Genomic DNA, 23,359 nt, shown 5'->3' with positions numbered 1-23,359 from the left:
CACACGTTTTTGTGTGCTCATTTTTTCCCATAATTTCTTTAGGCTATATTCCAGGAAATAATGTTTCTGGACCAAAATATATGAATCTTTTTAAGGGTTCTATTATTTATTGGCAAATTAATCTTCTGAGAGGTTTAACAGTTTACACTTCCACCTGCAGTACCCAAAGTGTCTGTTTCCACCTACCCACAATTGTTGAGACAAAAATAGTATCTTATGTTGTTTTGATTGGCATTACTTTGGTTATAAGCCAGATAGATACCTTTCCACCTTTATTTGCAATTTACATTTATTCTTTATAAATTATAGTTTCCTGGCCTTTACTTATTTTCACATTTCTCTTTTAAAGTGACATTAAATGCTTCTTCTATATCAAAGACATATTGAGTCCTTTCAACAATGATGAAGATGAAGATGATGAAGAAAGTTGCTCAACGCATATATCACATGCAACAGAGGCAGTGGCCCCCTATAGCCAAGTTCTCGACCAAGGCTAGTCCAGCCTCTGATTTTCCATCAGAGACATTTTGTCAGTCTGCATGTTCTTCAAATTCTTTGTTATTATTATTTGTGGTTATGTTTCTATAACAACAGTATCAATTTATGGTGTAAATAACATCGTGCAATTATTCGGGGGAGGGGTTGTCATGAACGTTGGTAGAAATGCTACAAGAATGAGACCATATCCTGCCTCCGTAACTTCGGAAATCATTTTGAATTGGTAGGGTTTTGTGAATGCAATTTCATTAGTGACAGTTTTCATCTTTGCATTATGGTAAATATTGTGACTACCTGGGAGAGAATCTTTTGGTTTATTAAAGAGCTAAGTAGGCACCTAATGAGAAACTTTGAGTAATCTTGTGAATATGTGGTGGAATATTTATTTCTTAAGGCCTGGATGTGCAACAGGCCTCAGGAACGAGTGCTGATTCACTGTTTTAATTAGCTCCTGAATTCTGCTGCCTTCCCCTTGGCTGTGGAGACCTCTGGCTACGTGCTACACTGTTGTTGGGTGCTCAGTATCAACAGCAGTTGACATTCTTAATTTGTGTTCTTGATTTTCTCTGTGCAAATCTTGCTGTTTCATGGCAGACTAAAACACATGTGATAAAAACATGTTTCTAAAATAGCACAAAAACATGTAAACTTTGGAAAATGAAGGAAGCATGTTCTGTTCTGGAAAATAGACCAAGATCAATGGGTAGAAGTTCAACATTTTAGGTTAATGTAAGGAGGAACTGCTCTTATCACAACACGCGTCCGCTCGTAGCACGGCGCGCCCTTTTGAAGCAGTCACTGGGATTCTTCCAGCAGAGATCTGGTGATCAAAAAGCAGAGGTTACTGAATTTAAGATGAAGAAGGTGGGACCTACGCACTGGGCAAAACCCTGAACTGGATTACTGCTAAGATTTTTTTTCAACTCTGAGATTCTAGCCTTATGTAAATTTAAAAAAATCCTATGCCTACTTATCTAAAGCAGTTAAATTCATAGAAATAGAAAGTAGAGTGGTGGTTTCCAGGGGCTGGGGGGGGGGGGCGGGGGGGTTGTTATTTAATGGGTGTAAAATTTCAGATTTGCCAGGTGAAAAAGTTCTGGAGATCTGTTTCACGACAATGTGAATATACTTAATACTACTGAACTGTACACTTAAAAATGGTAGATTTTATGTTATGTGTTTTTTACCACAATAAAGACAAAATAACTGTGTGTCTACTATGAGTTTCACCCTAGGCCATGCGCCGTAGGGGACACATAAGTACAAAATAGTGTCTGCTTTCAGTTGGCTCACATCCACTTCTGCTGTGAGAACCAGGGTTCCTGAGCACAGGCTCAGGACCCACATTAGCCTGCCCTGGTGTCATCACTGCCCCTGCTACTGCAGGCACTGCCACAAATCCAAAGGAGCTAAAATGCTTTGCCCTTCTTCTTATCTTCCAATTTCCTGCTAGTGTCCAATTGACAGAACCCAGTGGGAAGCCAACTGGTGAGTTATTCTGAGAAATGTGGCGTGCTGTCAGAGGAAAGTACATAGAAGAGTGAATGTGGAATTGAGTGAGAGCAGGCACTATTAGGCACAGTCCACCCCTTTGTCCCTTATGCATCCACATGCAGCCTTCTACCCACATGTAAACGTGATAGAACTACCCCTTTCACAAATGAAGGCGTGCTCACCCTTTTCCTGATGAGGCAGCTACAAAGTTCTGTCAGTTGATGCATCCCTATTTGGATGATGTTAATTCCTTTTATAGATTAGTCAAAATCCTATTTATTTTATAACCCAAAAGGCTAAATTGTAAAGTTAACTATTAAGCAGTACTCCTTATATGACATATAGGGAAAAGGAAAAAGGGGGAAATGATTTATGAATACAAATTTGTACATAAAAAACAAGGAAGAAAATACATATAGTTGCTATAGTTCTCATTCCTGTAACTGATCACAAGGCCGTAATTGATATATATCTATAACTATATCTATATCTATACCTACCTATTTAGCTAGCTAGCTATAGATATAGATAAACATAGGTATAGGATCTACATATATAGATCTATATGTGTAGCTATATAGTGTTCTTCCCTTACCTTATCCACTTCCGTGTTTCTTTTTCCTTAACTAGCCCTTTGGTTTGTAAGGATTCTTTTTTTGATGATTGACACAAATCTTCATTCCTGTAAAATTCTAGTAAAGATTCTAGTAAAATCTTCTATTAACCTTATCACTGGACATGAAAATAATAAATGGAACCCCATAGAATTCTCTGTATTACAGACATTATCCTTCACACCTCCATTGTTCAGCAGCAATCCTATTTCATCTTAATAATTGGGACCAATCACCTCAGTAAATACAGTAAAACCTTTCTTTGTCCATTGGTTCAATGGCATGCGGAGTCTAAAATGACCAGGGGGCAGTCTCAAATTGGAGTTCAGTGGAACAATTCTTGTGCTCACAATGGAAATATTTTTCCTTGGAAACTAATAATTCTAAACCAGCAGAGCCCCAAATCTCAGAGACAGGAAGCAAAATTTTTGTGATTAGGTTATTAGGTGTAGTAATAAGAGCATATCCTCCAAGTTTATCCCTTGGTTCCCAGGCCCATGTATTCTGGTTATGAAAGAAATAGCACCCTTTATGGGTTGTTGATTCAAAGCATATACTGCATCCTATAAGATAGTGCCATAGACTTTCAAGGTGTTGCCTCCCAGTTGGTGACATAATGAAGCCTTTACTGGTGATTCCACCATTCTGCTAGGGCAGCTGCTTCTGGATAATGGAGCATGTGCCAAGACCAGAGAATTTCATGGTCACAACCCAGTTGCTGCACTTGGTCAGAAGAAATGTTGTCAGGGGTACTATGATGGTAAATGAGGTCTTGTCTAAGTATGTGGTTAGTGATGCTTGCAAAAGGTAAATCCATATGCAGAATGTGTTTATTCCAATAAGGGCAAATCTCTGCCCCCTCCATGATGGAAGGGGACCAATTTAATCAACCTTCCATCAGATGGCTAACTGGTCTACTGGGGTTCACTGTTGGCTCCTGATGTTGGGGTGTTGAGCCCTGGGTAATGGTGGTAGCCAGATTTGCCTTGGTGAGTCTATGCATAGCCTGCTTAATTATTGCCGAGGGCAGTCTGAAGATAAGTCCTTGGAGAAAACACTGGGGTAGTTGGAAAAAAAAGGCTGACTGACATCCTCAGAATGTGTTATCTTGTCCACCTGTTTATAGAGAGCCTCCTTTGCAGTTGGATGCTCTTTTGTGAGCATGCACATGTGATACAAATATTTCGTACCCTTTCCCTATTCCAAAAGGCCATCCATATACCTGTTCCCTAGTCTTCATTTTTACTCATTTTCCAATTCTGTTCTTTCTAATTCTCTGACCTTTTGGACGAGTCATTAACTTATGAGTTAGTATCGATTTGTACCTATGGCCATCTTTCAGTCTAGTCAAAGTGGATATCCAGATATACTGTGAAGTTCTACCAACTGGGAGGATTTTCTTTCTCCACTATTTTTCAGGGCCACCCCTGAGTGAATATGCGCCAGCCTACTTCCAGCTAGTGCTGATATATAATAGAGAATCATCTGTAAAACATATCTAAGTCTTTTTTTCCACCGTCAACTGGTTACAGGGAACTGCTCATGAAGCTGTAGGTGTGGGGTGAGAGAGAGAAAGCTATGGAGCAGGAGTAGGTGGCCATAGGAATCTGAGTCATCTAATCATGCAACTTACTTGTACTTTTAAGACCTGCTACAGACCCACCTTATATACCATTTCCACTTGGTGACAGAGTGTGACTGCACGTAACTGATTTTATGGCTTGATGGATCAAATGACACAGTTAGTTTATGGTGGGCAGCTCAGGTCATGTGGCCATCAGGTGTCGAAGGCCAGGAGTTCTGCCTCCCCAAGAGCCTATGAGCAGGCTTTCAAGGGGAAAATCAGCAGCTGTTCCTCAGAGGAAGAAAATTAGCAGAAGAGGCTGGTTTTGTTCCAAAACACTAGTGTTCTAAGTTGTGATTCTTACATAGGGCTTGCCCCAGGGTTGTTGCACCATCCCCTTCTGTACATGGGAGATGGACTACAGCACTTCTGGGCATCATGGGGGATTCACTGGGAATGGAGGCCATAGAGTTCTACATATCAAGGAACATCTTTCCTTTCGAGTTTTCTTAGTTGAATTATATTCCTTCCTAGCCGACTGTTTTCTAGTATTGATCATAGAAATGTGTTGAGTATATTTTAACTCACCTTCCCCCAATAGGGATCATTATTGACTTTTTTTAAATCTATTTTACCTCCCCAAAATTTGAAAATATCAGATGCTTCTTTAGATGCTTTTGCATGCTTCTAAGGAGTTTTCTGGAAATTTCTTTCTTTTTTAAAAAATCAAGCTACTTCATTGTAGAACAAAACACAGATAGAACCTTCCTTTCAAATCAAATGTATAGCTTAATAAATTACCATAAGGCAAACACATTTGTAACAGATGCCCAAGTCAGGAAGTAGAGATTTGCCAGCTGCTCTAGAAGCCCCTTCTGTGAGCCCTATCTCAGTCATGATCCACTCCTTCCCTTCGTAGGGAACTATTATCCAGGCTTTTATAGTAGTCACCCAAATGTGCGTCCCTAGATGCTATGGTTTAATAGGTTTTTTTTTAAATGAATTTACTCATTTAAAAAAATTGATGCACCTTCTTTGAATCTATAGATTCCTACTCTATCCCTTTCTTATCTGTGTACGAACCCAGCCTTCTGACCTGTAGATTTTCTCATAGTCTGGATTTGCTGATTGCATACTCATGGCACATTTCACTGGGTTCCTCTGTCTTCTGTATTTCCTGCAACGTGGTAGCTGGATTTAGAGGTTTAATCAGACTCAGATACAATTCCTTTGGCAACACCATAAGAGTGTTCTTCCATCAGGAAGCACATAATGTCTGTCTTCTTCCTCTTTTTGTAATGTTAACAATTGTTGCTGCTCAATGCTTAGATTAATTTATTTATTGGGGTTGGTTAAAAGGTGATATTCTGATTTAGACTATTTTATTCATTTGTAAGGTGGAATATTTTTATAAAGAATTGCTTCCCCTCATTTCCTTCTTTTTTTGTGAGGAAGATTCGCCCTAAGCTAACATCTGTTGCAAATCCTCCTCTTTTTTTGCTTGAGGAAGATCAGCCCTGAGCTAATATCTGTGCCATTCTTCCTCTATTTTGTATGTGGGGTGCCTCCATAGTGTGGCTGATGAGCAGAACAGGTCCACACCTGGGATCCGAACCTGTAAACCAGGGCCACCAAAGCAGAGCACACAGAACTTTAACCACCCGGTCACGGGGCTGGCACCCCCTCATGTACTTTTTGGTCACCTGGTGGTACAGGTCATATAGGAGAGACAAGATAAATATTTGATTCTTCTCCTTTATTTACCGAGTTTCAAAATAATGAATTGCTTCCCTTTCATCCTCCAAAGGTGTATATACATGCATGACCTTGTGGACTTAATCATATTTGATGGGTTCCGTTGAATTACAGTTATCTTTTTGAAAGCTCAAAGCCCAGTAGAAGCCTCTTAAAATGGGCTCCTGTTTATTTTTCCTGGATATCCTTTGTAGATATAAAATTCCTTGGACTGAAAACTCAAGAGCTATTTCTCTAGATAAACCCTTCTCCCATTTGTTCTTGGCCTTAGCTGGCCAGGGAATATGTTTTGAAGAGCCGGGCACACCCTCTGTAGAAAGGCAATATGTGCGCTCTGTTTACAAATATTCCTGGCTTTGTATTTAGAGAGCAGAGCACTGGCTTCCTGTTGGGCCATTCTCCTCTGGAAATGAGATTGCTTTGCCAATGTTGTCCACCTTTTCCGGAAAGATTTGATATTAATAGTTCTCTGCAGAATGACTTATCCTTCTATGAGAATGTGTTCTTGTCTAGTCAAATATCTGGGATAAAATTGAAAACAGTTGAAACACTGTCTTTTAATTCCGCCCCCCCCCCCCGAAATTCTCTATGTAGTCCAATAAATATCTATAAATTAACCTTTGGGAAAAAAATATAATTAATCCTATTAAATGTGAGATTGCCTCCAGATTCTTCATGTGATGTAGAAGGACTTGCATTAAAATGAGCTGTGCCTTCAAACTGTAATTTCCCATCCTCAAAGGAAACTTATCACAGCCCTCGCCTCTTGGTGAACTGCTTTTCCCTGAGCTCAAATGCTGTGTTTTCTGTTCTCAAGGTTGGAGAATTAGGAACATTTTAACTCTCTCATTTCTGTTTCTGTGACAGCGACTTTCTGGCAATAGGGCTCCTATAAGAATATTTACAATGAAAAATTGACAGAAGGAGTAACACTTGACCCAGCACACCAAACAGAACCACCCACAAGAGAGAGTAAAGGGATTTTGAGAAGCTTATGACATCAACGTCTGTGACGGTTTTCTTTCGGTTTATATCATTCGTGTTTGCAGGCTGACTAATGTGGATTTACACTCTTCTGTAAAAGATCTGTCGGATTCTCCAGCCTGAAGTCTTTAGCCTGAAAGTCAAGGCCCTCCGCAGTCTTAGTACTTCCCAAAACCCTCAGTGACTCCCTCTTGCCTTTTGGACTGAGTATGCACTTTTCATTGTGGTTACAACTAGCCTCTCCACGCTCATCTCCTTGTCTTTCCTTTGGACAACTCTTCAGATGGGCTATACTAGATTGCTTCCATTTCTGTGGTGTACCCCATGCTCTCCTACTTTGGCTTTTGCTCACACAATTCCTTATATTAGGAATCACCTTCCCTTCCATCTCTACCTGCGAAAACTCTTTTATTATTTTAAGAACAATTTGAAATTCCGCCTCCTCTATGAATTTCTCCCTGATTCCTCCAGAGGAATTACTTTATCCCTCCTTTGAACTCCCAAACAATTTGTTTATGGCTGCTGCTTTGTATTCTTTTGTTATATGGTTAATGATTGCTGTTGCTATTGTTTATGTATTTGTCTGATACACCCACTCATGGGGGATAAAGAGGATGACTATATATCCAAATGTTTCTGAGACAGTTCCAATTTTCCTAGGACAGTCCCAGTTTACATTGGTTATCCCAGCACCCTGTCTGGTTTGCACCCCCTTTCACTCTCAAAAGCATCTTGATCTATTTGAACAATACATCCAGTGATTACCCTTGGAATACGTAACTGGAGGACTGGGACTGCATCATACTCATGCTTGAATCTCTGTCATTTAGCAGGAGGGGTGGTGTAACCCACATATGCTGGGCAAAGAAGTTCACAGAAAGGAGACTACCCTGTGTTAGGGACAGGGACCACTTTGCAGAGGCCATCAGGAAATGCTAGAGGTTAGTTTTGATTCCTCCCAGAGCTAGTCGTCCCTAATGGCACTGCCAAGAAGCTATTACTTTCCCATTAGAGTTGGGTTCCCTGAGGGTTTAATAAACAATTCCTCCCAACATGAAGGGCTGTGGGCACTGTTTCCCACCTGTCAGTGCAGTTAGAGCTTCAAAGAATATTTGGGCATTGTATGGACTACTTACTACACATATGAAAGGACTTTATGTATTTACTTATTATCTATTTATTTTTCGTTCCTTTTTATTTTTAAAATTAACCTACAGAAAAGTTGACCAAATAGTACATAGTCTCAGTTTGCTGCATGCTTTCTCTCTCTCACTTGCTCCATATATAAACGCATAGGTTAAAGTTTTTGTTTAAGCAAGATTGATATATAATTGTCCACATTCTTTACCTGAAACACTTCAATATAGGTTGAGGACATCATGATACTTCGCCCCTAAATACTTCTATATGCTTCTCCTAAGAAAGGGACATTCTTCTCTATAACTACAATATCATTATTACACCCAAGACAATTAAAAATAATTCCACAAATGTCCTCAAGCAGTTTTTGGATCCAGAATCCATTTGATCCCTTATGTCTGTTTCATCTCTTTTAATCTTGCACAGCCTCTCTGCCTGTTTTGGGGGAGTATGTGTGTGTGAGCAACACATGTTAGTAACATGCAATGTTTGAAATTCTTCCCCTTCTCCCCCTCAGAGAATTTTGCCTCTACCCAGTCAGCTTCTTCCCCCTCCCCTCTTCTCTAAGGAAAGTTCCATCTTCCAGATCTGCTCCCTGCTTTTTATAATTCAGTGATAGTGAACATGGAGATGGGTTAATGGGCTGCGGTAAGGGAGAGATGTGTGCTTTGGAAGCTGGTCCTGGGGCTTTGGAAAAGCCAAGCTTCCACCCTGTGCCCACCGCAACCCAGTAGCTCTCAGAGGTGAGAGCTCAGAAAGGAGTAGAAGGAGCTTTGAAGAAGTATTGATGTGAGTTATGTGTTGGATTCTCTTTAGTATTCTTCAAAAACCAGTAAAGATTACGCTCACTTATTCATTACTTTTCTATTATATTTCCCTGAATGTGACAGTCCTCGAAGATGAGGCCTCATGGGAAACCAGTATTTATTCTGATCATATATACGCCTTTCTCTTCAAAGGAGAAAGTTTTAATGTCCATAGAGAGATAAAGCTTTCTTATGGCTGAGATCTCAAGCCTGACAACTTCTTAGAAAATTTTTAGCAGATTATAGAGTTTTATCATCCAAATTGGGACACTTTTGATTGTGAAACATTTATAGTGAAACAATTATTCCAGGACAATAGGCTTAAACCAGAGTGGTGTCAGGCAAACCAAAACACGTGCTTACCTAGTTACAGGGTCTTTTATTTGCACCACAGCTTATCTTGTGCAACTGGATAGAAATGATAAATAAACATGATGCAAAAATGTATGTATGTACATTGCTGCACATAAGTATTAGATTAACCATATGAAACTGCCCTCCAAAAGCAGCAATTTCATTTGGTTCAACCTAATATGAGATGCCTATAATAATTTCAAAATTTTGAACTGTCTGTTGTTTATTTCTTTAAATAGTAATCTTTGAGGGTAAGAACCATTCATTTTTCATTCTACTATTCATTTTTTGTTCATTTATTCATCAAACATTTACTGGACACCTATAACATGCAGGTGCTATGCTAGATGCTGGGGATAGATCAGCGGCATAATGAGGGTACCTGGTACCCGAGAGCAATGTAATATATTTGTGCCCTTTTTCTCTATGCTAGCTAGAATTTACCCATAAACAAATAAGCATAGTATCTTCATGTTTGTTATTTGATGTTGAAAAAAAAAATCTAAAATGCAAATTGAAGTGCAAAATTATCTTGTTGCCATTCTTGTGGCACCCCTACAAATTAGTATCTAAGGACATATGTCCCTCTCTGTACCACTTTTATTATGTTTTAAGGATTCTTATGCCTCAAAGACATCACATGACTTTTGCCCACAAGAAGTTTACAGTCTAATAGAAGAAGAACAACATGGCAGTGCATCAGACATCACGGGTGCTCTGATTTTAGTCTGTGCAGGGCACAGCTGAGCTGCAGGAGAGGAAGCGGTCCTTGTTACCTGCATGGTGAGAGTGAGCAGAAAATTATTCCTCGAAGAAGTGAGGCCGGAGAGACCATGCACTGGTTTAAAAACGTTTGTTGAGTGCTGGGCACTGTGCCAGCCTCTGGGGGTAAACTTGGACCTGAACTGTCTCTACTTCACAGAGGTTAGGGTCAATAACCACAATAATAAACATAACCATCAGTTGTGATAAGTGCAATAAGGGCAAAGAATAGTAGGCTACAGAGTATGTAGCAGAAGGACCAAATTTTGGGGAGAGGAATCAGAGTAGTTCTCTCTGAGGGAGACACATTGGACCTGGGACCCCAAGAATGATTCAAGTTAGGCAAGTGGAGAGTAGTTGGGAAAGGGCCTCCGCCATGGGGAAACGACCACTCCGAGGGCAGAAGCAGCCCCCATGAGGGCTGGTATAGCTGGAGCTGAGCAGTGGAAGAGGAGGGTAGTGCCAGGTGAAGAGAGAGGCAGCAGACAGACCATGCAGGCCCAGGGTGAGGAGTTTTCATCTTGAAAGAAGCAGAATTGGTAGATGGACCCTGTTGGAGGTGGAATGTGGAGGGGTGGATTGCTTAAGACGTGGAGACCTAATATCACAACAGTGGAAATTGTAAGCGATTAGACAAGGCTGGAGTCTGGGATGTGAGGGAGGACACCATGGTGAATTTGTGTTCTTCCTATAAGTAACAGGAAGACATTGATGAGTGTGTATGAACAGGAGAATGGCGCATCAAATGCGTATTCGAGAAAGATGAACCTCAGGGGTGGATGAATTAGCTGAAGACATTGAAGGCTGGAAGATCTTGCCAGTAGATAGAGGATGAAGGCTTGACCTAAGGCAGTGGCAGTAGGAATGGAGAATAGAAAGCTAAGGTGCTCAGTAGGCACAACCTATATAGCATTTGGTTATTGAGGAGAAGAGGAAAAGGAGGAGTGTTAAATGATATTCAGTTTCCTGGTTTGTGTGATGAGTGGAAAGGGACAGCAAGGGGAGGGGACAGTTTGGGTGGTAGATGATGAGTTAGATTTGTTCTTGAGAAGTGCTCAGAGCTTGTGGGAGCTCCAGCCTGATGTTACTTAAATAGCTGATTAGTGCATGTTTTCTGAAGTTGATGGAATTCTCTCTGGATGTTTTTGGTATATTAACATAGTATTTATTGAGAGCGTTGCAAGCAAACTACTTATAAAGGAGTGCTTGCATTTTACAACGACAGATTGCTCGATTCTGAATTACTCATGACAGACTTATTTTTTTTGTATTTGAGAGACATTTGACTTTGTCACAGTTCTGAAAATGTGTTATTTCTGGTATGTTTAGATGGTGGGTTTTCAAAAGTAGTTAAATATTACAAGTAGGCTTTTTGTTTTTTCCTATTCAGTTTCCCATTAAATATACAAGTATAACATCTGGCACTCTTAAGGACTCTGGAAAAAGAGCAGCAAGGATTAAACTGAACATTTGACAAATCATCAGTTGTAATGTTTTCATCTAGAGTTGAATTCAAAGCTGACTGAAATGGCCGCGTCAGGAGCAGCCTGTTACAGAGGAGCCACTTCAGAGAATTCCTAATATGGCTGGGGCATTCCTGAGATGCGTGGAATAGCCATTTGTATGGTCTCATCCAAATGCGCGTGCAGCTCTAACGTGTCAAGGCACCAGGATGACAGCATCCGCAGAGCACTTCTTTTCTGTTATATGTCAGACCACAGCCCTGTTAGCTGATAGTGGCAGTTCTCCCTTCTTTGCTTCATTTTTCAATGGCAAATCCTTGGACTCAGAACTGGAAAGTCCCTTTTCCAGCTTGAAAGTCATATATCCTTAGAGTTGGAAGGGACCTCCATAATGACCTTCATCCAAACCCCTGGCATTTTTGCAGATGAGAAGAATGAGACACAGAGAGGTTAAGCAATTTGGCCACAGTCACCCAGCTAATTACTGAACTCTCCAGTCCAGCTAGACTCTTCCTTTAAAATGGGTAGGATGGCAGCCTCCCTCCTTCTTTCACTTTGTTATTTGCCAGAAGTTAGTTTTCCTTCACTTTATAAAGCCTCTTGGAAATAATCTAACTCCTTTGAAAGAAGAAAAGACATGTTTTATTCAGAAAATTTATTTTTGTTTTTTTTTCAAATGGGTTTTTGTTCTAAGCCAGTGTGACTCCCCTCTATCCTTAGAGAGCTTTCACAGCACGGTGTGACGTCTCTCTAATGGCTGGTGCCGCCCAGTTGGACATCTGTGTAACAGTTACAGCAAAACCCCATGCACTTTGTTGCATGGCATTGCCTCTAAATTCAGGAAAGTACAGATGCTAGAAACAGGTCAGCGTCGTTGCCTGGGTCTTTAGGGTAGGTGGTACTAGGAACTTCCCTAGAAGCAACCATTTATCAAAATGAAACTTTTCAAAAGGATCATTGATTCTTGAAATTAAAAATCTCACACCTCTGTCCTAGAACTGACTACTCCTGTGAATCCTGCAACTTCGCTGCTACTGGAGGGTGGGCATGCAGTGGGCAAAATGGTGCTTAGGGCATGGGCCAGTCCAGGGAAAGAATGGGAGATGTGAAAATGCGTTGTCAGTGAGAAGATGAAAAGAACTCCTGGGCGCTTACCATTTACTGTCTCAGCTTGGTGGGGAAAGGATTCAGCAACCCGCTCCTCAGGAACCACGATGTCTACTCAGCCCTGGCCTTCTCTGCAGACTTTCCCCAACACACAATAATCTTTCTGGTCCTGGTGTGGAGTTGGGGGCGGGAGCAGATGGAAAGCATTGCTCTGGCTTGTCATGCCGTCTGTGCTCTGAGACTCTAAGTGCTTGAGTTTAGAAAGCCAAAAGCCTTTTCTCTGCCTTCTGTGAGGCAGCGGACACCAGGAGCCTCCTTCTGGAAAAGGGGAGGGTCTCAGGGGGTAAGACAAGAAGGGAGAAACATCAATTACTAGCTCAAAAAAGAATTCCACTACATTTTTAAGAGCTCAGTTAAAGAAAAATAGGGACTGTTTAGTGTGATGTTCTCAATCTGAGCTGTTTCTAAGAGCAGCAAATGAAAGCTATCTGAGCTAAGCACACGAAATGGTGAGAAACTTCATCCTGGTGGATTTTCTTCAAATCTTTGGAGGAAATAAAACTTTTTCTTGCTATAGCAAAGCTTAACTCTATACCAAAATGGTCCTAGAATGTTGGAAGTCTGTGGGAATTCAGAGATGATCTGTACTGGATATTCTCTGTCCTTCCTGATCCGTTCTCCCTCCGTCTCTGTGCTGTTCTGAGTCCTGGGAGTCTGGTCTCCATGGGTCACATCAGTGGTCTTAGATAAGTCCCTCTGGCTTCTCTTGGATTTGGCTATGGGAGGAACTGGCTGTGCCATCCCTTGGTGGTTTCCTTAACCCTGTCCACATCTTATAAATAATCTCCTTCATTAAAACTCCCATTTAAGTGTGTAATCTCTTTCCTGCTGGGACCCCGAATATGGCCATTTGACGAATGAGGTAACTGAGGCAAAGGGCATTCCATTGGCTTTTCCAGTGGTGTCCCCTCCCTCCTCCTTTTCCCAGCCATGGTTGAGTATTCACCAACTGAGACCCTGAGGCCCTAGAATGCTGGACTAGGGATGAGGAAACCTCTGGCACCGTAGTCTGCTTTGCTCTAATGTGATGTCACATTTCTAAGAAACTTCTTTTTATTTAAAAATCGTATCCTTAAAATTGGTATATTGTATGGTATACATGCAATGGAATATTATTCAGCCTTAAAAAAGAAGGCAATCCTGTCATAAGCCACAACATCGGTGAACCTTGAGGACGTTATGCTAAGTGAAATAAGCCAGCACTGGGTGATCCCACTTTTATGAAGTACCTAAAGTAGTCAAACTCATAGAAGCAGAAAGTAGAGTGGAGGTTGCCAGGGGCTGGTGGGGAGAAAGGGGAGTTGCTGTTCAATAAAGTTTCAGTTATGCAAGATGCATAAGTTCTAGAAATCTGCTGTACAACATTGTGCCTATAGTTAACAACACGGTATTATATAGCTAAAAATTTAAGTGGGTAGATCTCATGTTACTATCATTATTATTATTATTATTATTATTATTAACTAACACACACACACACACACACACACAAAAGGATAAGAAGCAGAAAAAAAACCCAACAGTATTTTAATAGGTTAAAAAGTAGTTAGGGAGAGGAGAGTCCCCTGGGGGGCCACTGTCCACAGGGGCATGCCTGGGCTAGCCGAAGTCAGGAAATGCCTTCTTCCTCCAGGGAGGAAGCACCTGGTGCCAGGGCTTGGCCAGAGGAATGTGCGCTAAATTTATATCCCACCCTCCCCTCCGCCCCGTGCCTTGTGCACCCATCTCCCCACTCCAACGTGTGAGAAATCAGAATTTCCCGTCATGCTTTTGACCATGTGTGAGTGAATGAGTGTGTATGTGCGTGTGATAGAGACAGAGGCAGAGGCAGAGAGAACGGATCTGCATTCTTCTTTTAACTAACTTTCCTGAGTTCTCTGAAGAGTCTTTGTTAACTTCTCATATTTCATTGATTCTAAGACTTGTTTTATTTTTCTCACATTTTAATACGTTGGTATCAGGATGTGTTGTACAACTGAAAGCATCTTTCATTGAGTTGGTCACGTGATGGCTGTGCTGTAGTTGCATTGCCTGTGCATGTGTGGACTTGGTAGTTCCGTTTGCTTGACAAGATAACTGAAACCCCTATTGTTTCAGTCAGCGATCCATTTGATGACCATCTGAGAAAAGACTGTGAGTCCTGGGTGTAGACTGAATTTTCTGCTGGCATCTATTAGTAAGATTTTCTTGCCAACATCAACACTTGTGGAAAAGTATCAGAAGCTTAGAAGAAAATCCAAAATATTATACTTGAGCACTCTTTTAAGAGCATCACCAATATTCTTGGTGGCAGAGGGCAATATTGTGTGGAAAAACACAATCGTTGGACCTTGTGTTTCGAATCAGTTCGAAAGTGATTCAGAAGAGTGCGTTCTGAATGTGAATGCCTAAACCAAATTATATTAGAATACCTAACCGATTTATTTCACTTAAATTTTCATATTTTCCTTTTTAATGGATATAATAAAACCCATGCCTAAATAAGTTTAATAGAGCTCTTTCAATCAGTATGAAATAAAAAATGTAAATCTTAGTGTTGTATCACAGTTTAATTTGTAACCATTTTTTTCTTATTGTTTATAAAACAGCACTGTCTCTTACAATCAGTGAATTTTAACAATCAATGGTATATGGTAGTGAAGTAGGAAGTCTATTATCAGTATGAATCAAAAGATGAGTTGGAAAGCTAAGGACTGAGGAATGAGTTTAATGATTCTTTTACCCAATAAATATTTACTAAATTTCTACTGTGAGATCAGTGCTGGGCTGGGCATGAGGATAGAGTGTGAACACAACAGACATGATACCTGGGCTCACAAGGAAGACAAGGTATATTGAACAATTAGTTGCATGTATGATGTCACAGAAGAAAACGTGTAGCCTTCTTTGGAAATGTAAATAGGGGAGCTTAAAAAGGTCAAGGGGAGCAGATGGCCTAACTGAGGAAGTGACGTTTAAGTGCAGAATGGAAGGACAAGTAGGAGTTAGGTGGAGGTGAGTGGGGAAGGGGGCATGTAGCCCTGGTAGAGGGAGCAGTGTGAGTTTAAAGCTGGGAGGTGGCAAGGAGTGAGGAGCTGAAGGAAGTCCATGTAGCTGGGCACAGAGTGGAGCAGAGATGAGAGACAAGGCTAGAGAAGTAGGCAGGCATTGGATGATGAAGAGTCTTATAAGTCATGGCAAGGAGGTTGGCCTTTATCCCAAGGGTAAGAGGAAGTTGTGGAAGGGGTTTCAGGTGGGGTATAGTGTGTCATGCTCAAGTTTCAGAATTATCACTCTGGCTGCTGTGCAAAAATGGAGTTTTGTAAGTTAAAGGCAGATGAAGCGAGCATAGTAGTAGTCATCCTCACTTGATTAGAAGGATGGAAGCCAGGATGGGCAGCAGAGTCAAATGATGCAAGGGAATCCTGAAACAAGCGATGGTCCCCATCACTGATTGCATTCCTCAGACGTTATATCCTTAGTTCCCGATAGCCTAGGACAATAACTTTCTTTATTTTTGACAGAGTGACTTCTTCTGACTTGAGCTGGCAGTGTGCTTTGAGAGATCTACCACAGGTAAATACAGAGAAGCTTTCCTCAGGTTTATAAACCATGTTTTTCTCCCAAGACTCCCTAAGACCTAAATCCAACATTTTATTTAATCCTTGCAATAGCCCTATGAGTTATTTGATTTTCATCTTCTACCTTAGGAAATTGAGACACAGAGAGGTTAGACAACTTGATGGGCCTTCACAAAGATGTTCATCACAGCGTAAATTATAATAGCCAAATAAAACAAAACAAAGAGGAGAGAATCTAAATATCCAAGAGTAGGCAAATCAATTATGGTACATCATTTGATGGAGGGACTTAAATAATAGTCTATATCAGATTAAGAAGTTTCTCTTCTATTCCTAGTTTGCTAAAAGTAAATTAGTTCACCTGGATGTTAAATTTATTGAATGCTTTTCTAATTGACTGAGATGATCAAATGATTTTTATCTGTTCATGGTAATTTACATTAATTGATTTTCTAATGTTAAGCTACCTTGTGTTGCTGAGATAAAACCAACTTGGTCTTGACGCATTATCCTTTCTATACTTGCCTAGATTTGGTTTGCTAAGTTTTAGTCCTGAGACTGGATAAAATTTTCCTTTCTCTGGATGGCAACTAGACTTTTGGTGGTGAACACCATGGAATCTATACAGAAATCAAAATATAGTGTACACTTGAAATTTATATAATCTTATAAACCAATGCTATCCCAATAAAAAATTTTTAAAACTTTCTTTTCTGGTAGTTCCCTTGTCAGGAATGGTTTTCAAAATTTTGGAATTACTTGTACTTGAATGTATAATGGAATACATGGTGTTTTCTTTGAGGGAAGAATTTTTACTTACTGATTTAATTTCTGACTTATTAGGTTTTCTGTTTCTTCTTGAGTCAATTTTGGTATGTTTGTTTTTGGTTATATATACGCATTCTGCTGGATATGTACGCAGCAGGGAAATTTCTGGATCATGTGGTAGGTATATGTTCGGCTTCAGCAGATACTATCAAACAGTTTTCCAAAATGGTTGAATTATTTGAAAAATTTACATGCCAACCAGGAGTGCATGAGAGTTCTGATTTGTATTTCCCCATAGACTAATGAAGTTGGGCCCACTTTTATATAATAATTGACCATTTACACATTTTGTTTTGTGAAAAGCCCTTTCAAGCCTTAAAAAAAAAGGTGACGTGCTTATTCAAGCATTTTGAAAAAAATTGGATTGTCTGTGGTTTACCTTTTCATTCTTTTTTTATGAACAGAAATTCTTTTAAAATAGTGTAAATTATCTGTTTTTTCCTTTGTGGTTAGCACTATTGTGTCCTAGTTAAGAAATCTTGGCCCCGTTCCACCATCACAAAGATGTTTTTTGTTTTCTTCTGAAAGCTATGTTATTTTACTTTTACATTTTGATCTGCAATGCATCTGGAATTGGTTTTATTGTGTGTAATATGAGGTAGAGGGTCAAGATCAATTTTTTCCACGTGGATATGCATTTGACCAAGTGCCAAGTTGCTGTAGCACTATTTATCTATTTATTTATTTTGGTTAGGCTTATTGAGGTATAATTAACACACAATAAAATTCACTCTCTTGAAATGAATGGTTTAATAAGTTTCCACAAATGTACACAGTCATGTAACCACCACAATCAAGATGCAGAACATATCCAACTCCTGAAAGAGTGCCCCTTTGTAGTAGACCTACCTGCTGCCCTGGGCAACAACTCATCTGGTTTCTGTCCCGAGATTTTTTCTTTTTTCAGAATGTATGAATAGTCACATTATATATAGCCTTTTGTTTCAGACTTCTTCCATTCAGCATAAAGTTTTTGAGATTCGTCCATGTCGTTGCCTGTACCAATAGTTTGTAAATTACTAAGTGTGGGATCATTGGGTCATATGGTAAGTGTAGCAAGTATGTATTTAACATTATTAAAAAAAAATCCTTCCAGTTCTTTCTAAGGTGACTGTGCCATTTTAGATTCCAATCAGCAATATATGAAATTTTAGTTGCTCCACAGCCTCTTCAGCACTTGGTATTATCAGTTTCTGTAATTTTAGCACTTTGAGTTGGTGTGTAGCGTTATCTCGTTATTCCCTTAATTCTCATTTCTCTGGTGATTAATGATGTTGAACATCTTTTCATGTGCTTCTTTGACATCTGCATATCTTCTTTGGTGAGGTGTCTGTTCAAATCATTCACACATTTTAAAAATTAGGTTAGGTATCTTTCTATTATCGATTTACACTAGAATATATTCTGGGTACAAGCCCTTTATCAAATGTGTGCTTTGCAAATACCTTTTCCAAGTCTGTGGCTTGTTTTTTCGTATTCTTAAAAGTGTCATTCAAAGAGCAGAAATTTTTAACTTTCGTGAAGTTCAATTTATTAATCTTTTTTTTTTTCCTTTTATGGGTAGCAGTTTTGTGTCCCAAGAAATTCTTGATAAAATCAAGAATACCAAGATGTTCTTATTTTTTCCTAGAAATTTTATAGTTTTTACATTTAGTTATATGGCACATTTTGAGATAATTTTTGTATCTGCCGTGAAGTAAGGGTCAAGGTTCAACTTTTTATATGGATGTCCAAATTTTCCCGCACCACATGTTGAAAAGCTAGCCTTTTCCCTTTTAATTACTTGGCACCTTTCTCTCTGTCTCCTTCTTCTAGTGCTCCAATTATGTGCATACTCAATGGTTTGATATTGTTCTACAGCTCTTGGATACTTAAAAAAATTTGTTTCCTTTCTCTTTGGATAATTTCTATTAACCTATTTTTAAGTTTACTGAGTCTTCTCTTTAACTGTGTCCTGTCTCCTCATCAGCCTATCAAAGGAATTCTTTGCTTCTGATATTGCATTTTCATTTCTAGATTTCTACTTCATTCTTTCCTATAGGTTGCATGTCTCTACTGAAATTCTCCATCTTTTCCTCGATTTTATCTTTCTTTTCCACAAGAGCATTTTACATATTAATCATAGCTGTTTTAAAGTCTGTGTCTGATTGTTCCGATATCTGGGTCATCTCTTTAGTTCTGTTGGTTGCTTTTTCTTGACAATGGCTTGTTTTTCCTTGGTTTTTTGAATGTCTCATAATTTTAATTGGATGTTGGACACTGTTGGTAGAAGAGCAATTGATAATAAAGTAAATAATATTGCTATCCAGAAATGGGCACACTTCTTTTGCAAAGCTATTGATGTGAGAGGGGTTGAGTCAATCTTGTTAGTAGGTGACAAGATTAGTGGTTAGAAGGGATTTGGGATGTGGTTGGGCTCCTGATTGCTGTAGCTGTCTTCAGCCCACAAGACTCCAAAGTGTTCCAGCGGTGGACTGTAGTTACTTCATGCTTAGTGTGGCCTGTGGGCCAGAGGTTTTTCTCACTATCCAAACTCCATCCTTAGCTTTCAGCAGACCCCTCCCACGTGTTGCACTGTGGAGATCTTTCTCCATGTTTGTGTTCCTCTCTTAGCAGTGGACTGCTCTTGCTCATTGCTAAGTGCAAAGCTGTGGCTGTGGTGGTGGGATTCTCAGTTGTCCTGGTCCAGCCTCAGTCTTGGGCAGGCCTGTGTGTCTAGGCCCTGGGACTGGGGCTTTGTCCTTGTTCCTGTTCCTCTTCATGGCAGCCAGTCTCTGCCTCATATCTGTGGGTGTCTTGGGTGCGAGAGATTTGCCTTTGCCTCCCTGAGTGGTAGCAGACCTCTTCTTTGTGTCAGTGCTGGATCCTGGGCCTGAGAGTTGCTTGTCCTTCCAACAGGGCTAATGGCTTTTGCTTCTACCCTTCCCAAGAATCAGTGGAGCTTTGCTTGAACCTTGGGAGTGGGAAGGTTTTCTGCTCCTCTCCCATGGTTTAGAGCTTATGCTTAATGGGAAACAAAGTTCTGGGAAGTGGATGGGGTTCCTTGCCTGTGCCCCCCTGAAGGGAACACTCTTCAGTCTCCAACCCTGCCCTATTCCTTCTCTTGAGTACCTGCTGGAGACCCATGGAAAAAAGTTCCAGAGAGGCTCCCAGGGATTCCATACTATTGTACTAGCCCATACTTGCCCTTTAAGGAAGAATTCACTAAAATTTCAGCTGTTTTCTTCTTACCTGCTTTTATGACGGCCACCTCTTCCTACTGTGCTTTATCAAAGGTGACAGTTTGTGTGTCCTATTTCTCCTTGGAGGCTCATGTCTTTCTCTAAATTAGTTCACCTGGTTGTCTTGTAACCTTAGCTCTCTCATGGGCTCGATACAAGTTATGATTTTGTTGATTCTGCAGCCTTTTCTCACTGGTAGGACGGCAGTGATATTCTCTGTGGCTTTCTCTCTCTCAAGTGGCTGCTGAGCTCTGCTGCAGCTTTTGAAGTGCCACTAGTATTAAAGGAAACTTTGGTTGTAAATAAAAATGCCAGTCAGAAATGGGTGAAAGCTGAATCAAAAGAAGGCAATAAAACCACAAGTCAAAACTTAACAGGAAAACTGAGAGGACTTAAACTGTCTTGGTCTTTTGAGTTGGCCGTACTTGGCATTCCTCCTTTATCCTTCTCAGGAAATACCTGCCTGCAGTGACAGGAACAGCAAGATGGAATAGCTTCATTCTGAGGTCTAGAGTAAGGGAAAGAGGAAGATGGCTCTCCCTGCCGTAATTGCCTTCGTGAGACGGAGAAGAGAAAGGGAGACAAGTGAAAAGAAGACGAGAAAGAGACTGCATAACAGGCCCTCTGGTGGCTTTCAGCTTCTCAGAAAAGGAGTGTGAACTGAAAGATCCGAAAGAACTCCAGATGTCCATGGGGCCAAGGAGTGCATCATCATAATTCCAGACAGGTCTTAATGATTCCCCAGCCATCTCGGGAACAGTCCCCTTGACTTTCAGCTTGGATATATTTAACTTTGTACATCCTAATGATTGCTATGTATATGTGTGTGTCACACACACAATATCTTATTCTGTATTATGACATATTGTGACAGTTGTGTTAAATTTGTTGCTTTATATATTTTTCTCCACTCCTGCCTCTTCTACTCCACCCTTTCTACTCCGTGGGTGGTCCGGGGACCAGCAGCATCAGCCTCACCTGAGAGCTTGTTAGAAATGCAGCATCGCAGGTCCCACTCTCAGACCTGATGAGTCAGAATCTGCATTTTAACAGGATTCCCAGGGATTCTCCTGCATTTGAATCTTTGAGAATTGATGTTTTACATAATGACTGTTTCATTTTATTTTTTTTTAGCCAACTGTGCTTTTAATAATGAGATTAAAATCCTTCAAAGTCAAAATATTGTGAAGGTAACCCTACTTTAAGATTAGACCAGATATAGTGCACAAAATTAAGGCATTTAAACGCATTTTCTAGTTAAATTATTGAATTTATCATTGATAAGCGTATTTAAAGCTTCTTATTTTCAAATTCTTTGAGTTTTGCGTTCTTAGCTCTCACAAACCTTGGCTCATTCTTGTAGCACGGACTTTTCCATTGCTTCATCTTATAAAGAGATTTCTCAGACGTGTGAAGCCTTCCTCCTGTGGGCAATTGTGTCTTCTTCTCCATTTTGGTTTTAGCTCAAGCAACCGGTACCTGCATGAAGCTTCTGTTGATGCTTCAAAACCTGGCCTGAAAGGTTCTAGCAAGGACCCATCCCTCTGTCAAGGTTCTCACCAAAAGACCCTCAGCTTTTGAATTTTCCCAACATTGAGTATCTTGTAATGCAATGATATGGGACTCTGCTGTCAGAATTCTAGTTTTCTCTATTTTTTTCTCAATTTCCAATAAAGGTTAATTTACATTTATCCCAATTCTTAAGTTGTCCTCTTTCCTTTAATACCATAAAAAATGCGGGCCAAGCTTGCTGGATTATAGTGTCTGCTTTCTTTTGCTTTTGTGTCCAGGTATTTGTGTCCGCTTTCCTCCCTGCCCCTTAGAGACATGAAGTCAAAGAATTCTGGCAATGTCATTAAATTACTTTAACGTGTCTTGTTCAACTTGGGATCATCATGTGTGTGTTCTGGGCAGGTAGACAGAGAAGGGCACACAGCATGCCTCCCAACTGAGTCAACCTGTCCTGGTTGCCCAGAACCAGTGAATTCTGTTTTAATCTCAGTGGTCACCTTTAGCTGCAAAGGAGACTGGGAAATGTATTTGTGAGTTGGGCATATTGCTGCTACAAAAGAAACCAGGGCTGGGTTTGCTATGGATAGAGAACTAAATGCAGCCATGAGAGAGACAGGGAGCTAAATATCAACTTTATTCCCAGTGATCCTGGATAGGAGAACGAGCTTAAATGATGGACAGGATCAGCTAGAATCAGGCCTCTTATTACTTTTATTGACGAAAACTTCTTTCATGGAAAAGAAACTTACACCTGCTGAGGCCAGAAATAGAGAGAGGGGAGGGTGCCCAGACCTCCACGCATTTTCTCTCACTCAGTCTGAACAGTTCAAGAAGTCACTCCCTTGGAGAGGAGTGAAAGGATGGAGTGAAGGGTAGAAATCACCTTCCAATAGTTTTAAGAGGACAAACGGTTTTGCTTTATGTACCCAGGCAGGGATGCTGGGAGGAGAGAATGATGCTCCTCCTAATAATTGTTATATATGTATGTGTGTCACACACACATGATATCTTATTATGCATTATGACATATTGTGACGGTTGTGTTATATTTGTTTCTTTATATATTTGTCTCAACTCCTGCCATTAGTAACCTTGTAGTGTAGGTCGTAATCTGTTACGGGGGATGAGAAAAGGGAGAACTTACATGTGTTGAAGTGGTGAAGCCCTCACAATGGAGATAGAGACAAAGTGCTCATAGATTTTAAAGAGCAGGTAGAATGGTTTCAGGTAGAGAGGAGAAGGGTGATTCGGGGTGAATAAACAGCCTGGGCTGTATGTAGCCAGTAGACTTCCAGCTGCTTCAGAAGCTTGCTGCAGGATTCCTCATAGGGTGCCCCACATTCCCACACAGAAACAAACACAGACACACACACACACACACACACACACACACATGAGCTGCTGCTACTGCCCTCCCCGAGGGAGTTCACGCGCATCCCATTGGTGTGCAGCAAGCTCTGGCCCCTTTTCTCGGCCGTGTCATCCTTGACTCCTGCTGTCACACTGATCTGGAAACCCTTAACAACCAGCCCCGCTCCCTACACCAGGCTCGGCTCAGGACTGTGAGCTGACAGCTAATTGTTGCGGCTGATTGTTTTGCTGACAGTGCTTTGTGGCTATTTTGGTTTTTCTCCAGC

General features: G+C 40.5%; 1 protein-coding gene across 9 annotated transcripts in view; it reads left to right on the top strand.

The window, feature by feature from the left end:
* Positions 1 to 23,359, top strand: part of NCALD (neurocalcin delta) — a 389,622-nt gene that overhangs the window by 102,420 nt on the left and 263,843 nt on the right. For 5 of the 9 annotated variants that reach the window (XM_070631912.1, XM_070631920.1, XM_070631916.1 and 2 more), the window contains exon 2: positions 16,105 to 16,156. The exons of the other annotated variants lie outside the window; for them this stretch is intronic. The gene's annotated coding sequence lies outside the window, so the exon portion shown is untranslated. The remainder of the gene's footprint in view (positions 1 to 16,104; positions 16,157 to 23,359) is intronic. 9 annotated transcript variants of the gene reach the window in all.

The sequence above is a fragment of the Equus przewalskii genome, chromosome 8 (genome assembly GCF_037783145.1).
Source record: "Equus przewalskii isolate Varuska chromosome 8, EquPr2, whole genome shotgun sequence".
NCBI classification, from domain to species: Eukaryota; Metazoa; Chordata; class Mammalia; order Perissodactyla; family Equidae; genus Equus; species Equus przewalskii.
The sequence above is the reverse complement of the archived record's forward strand: the minus strand, read 5'-3'. Positions and strand labels throughout refer to the sequence as shown.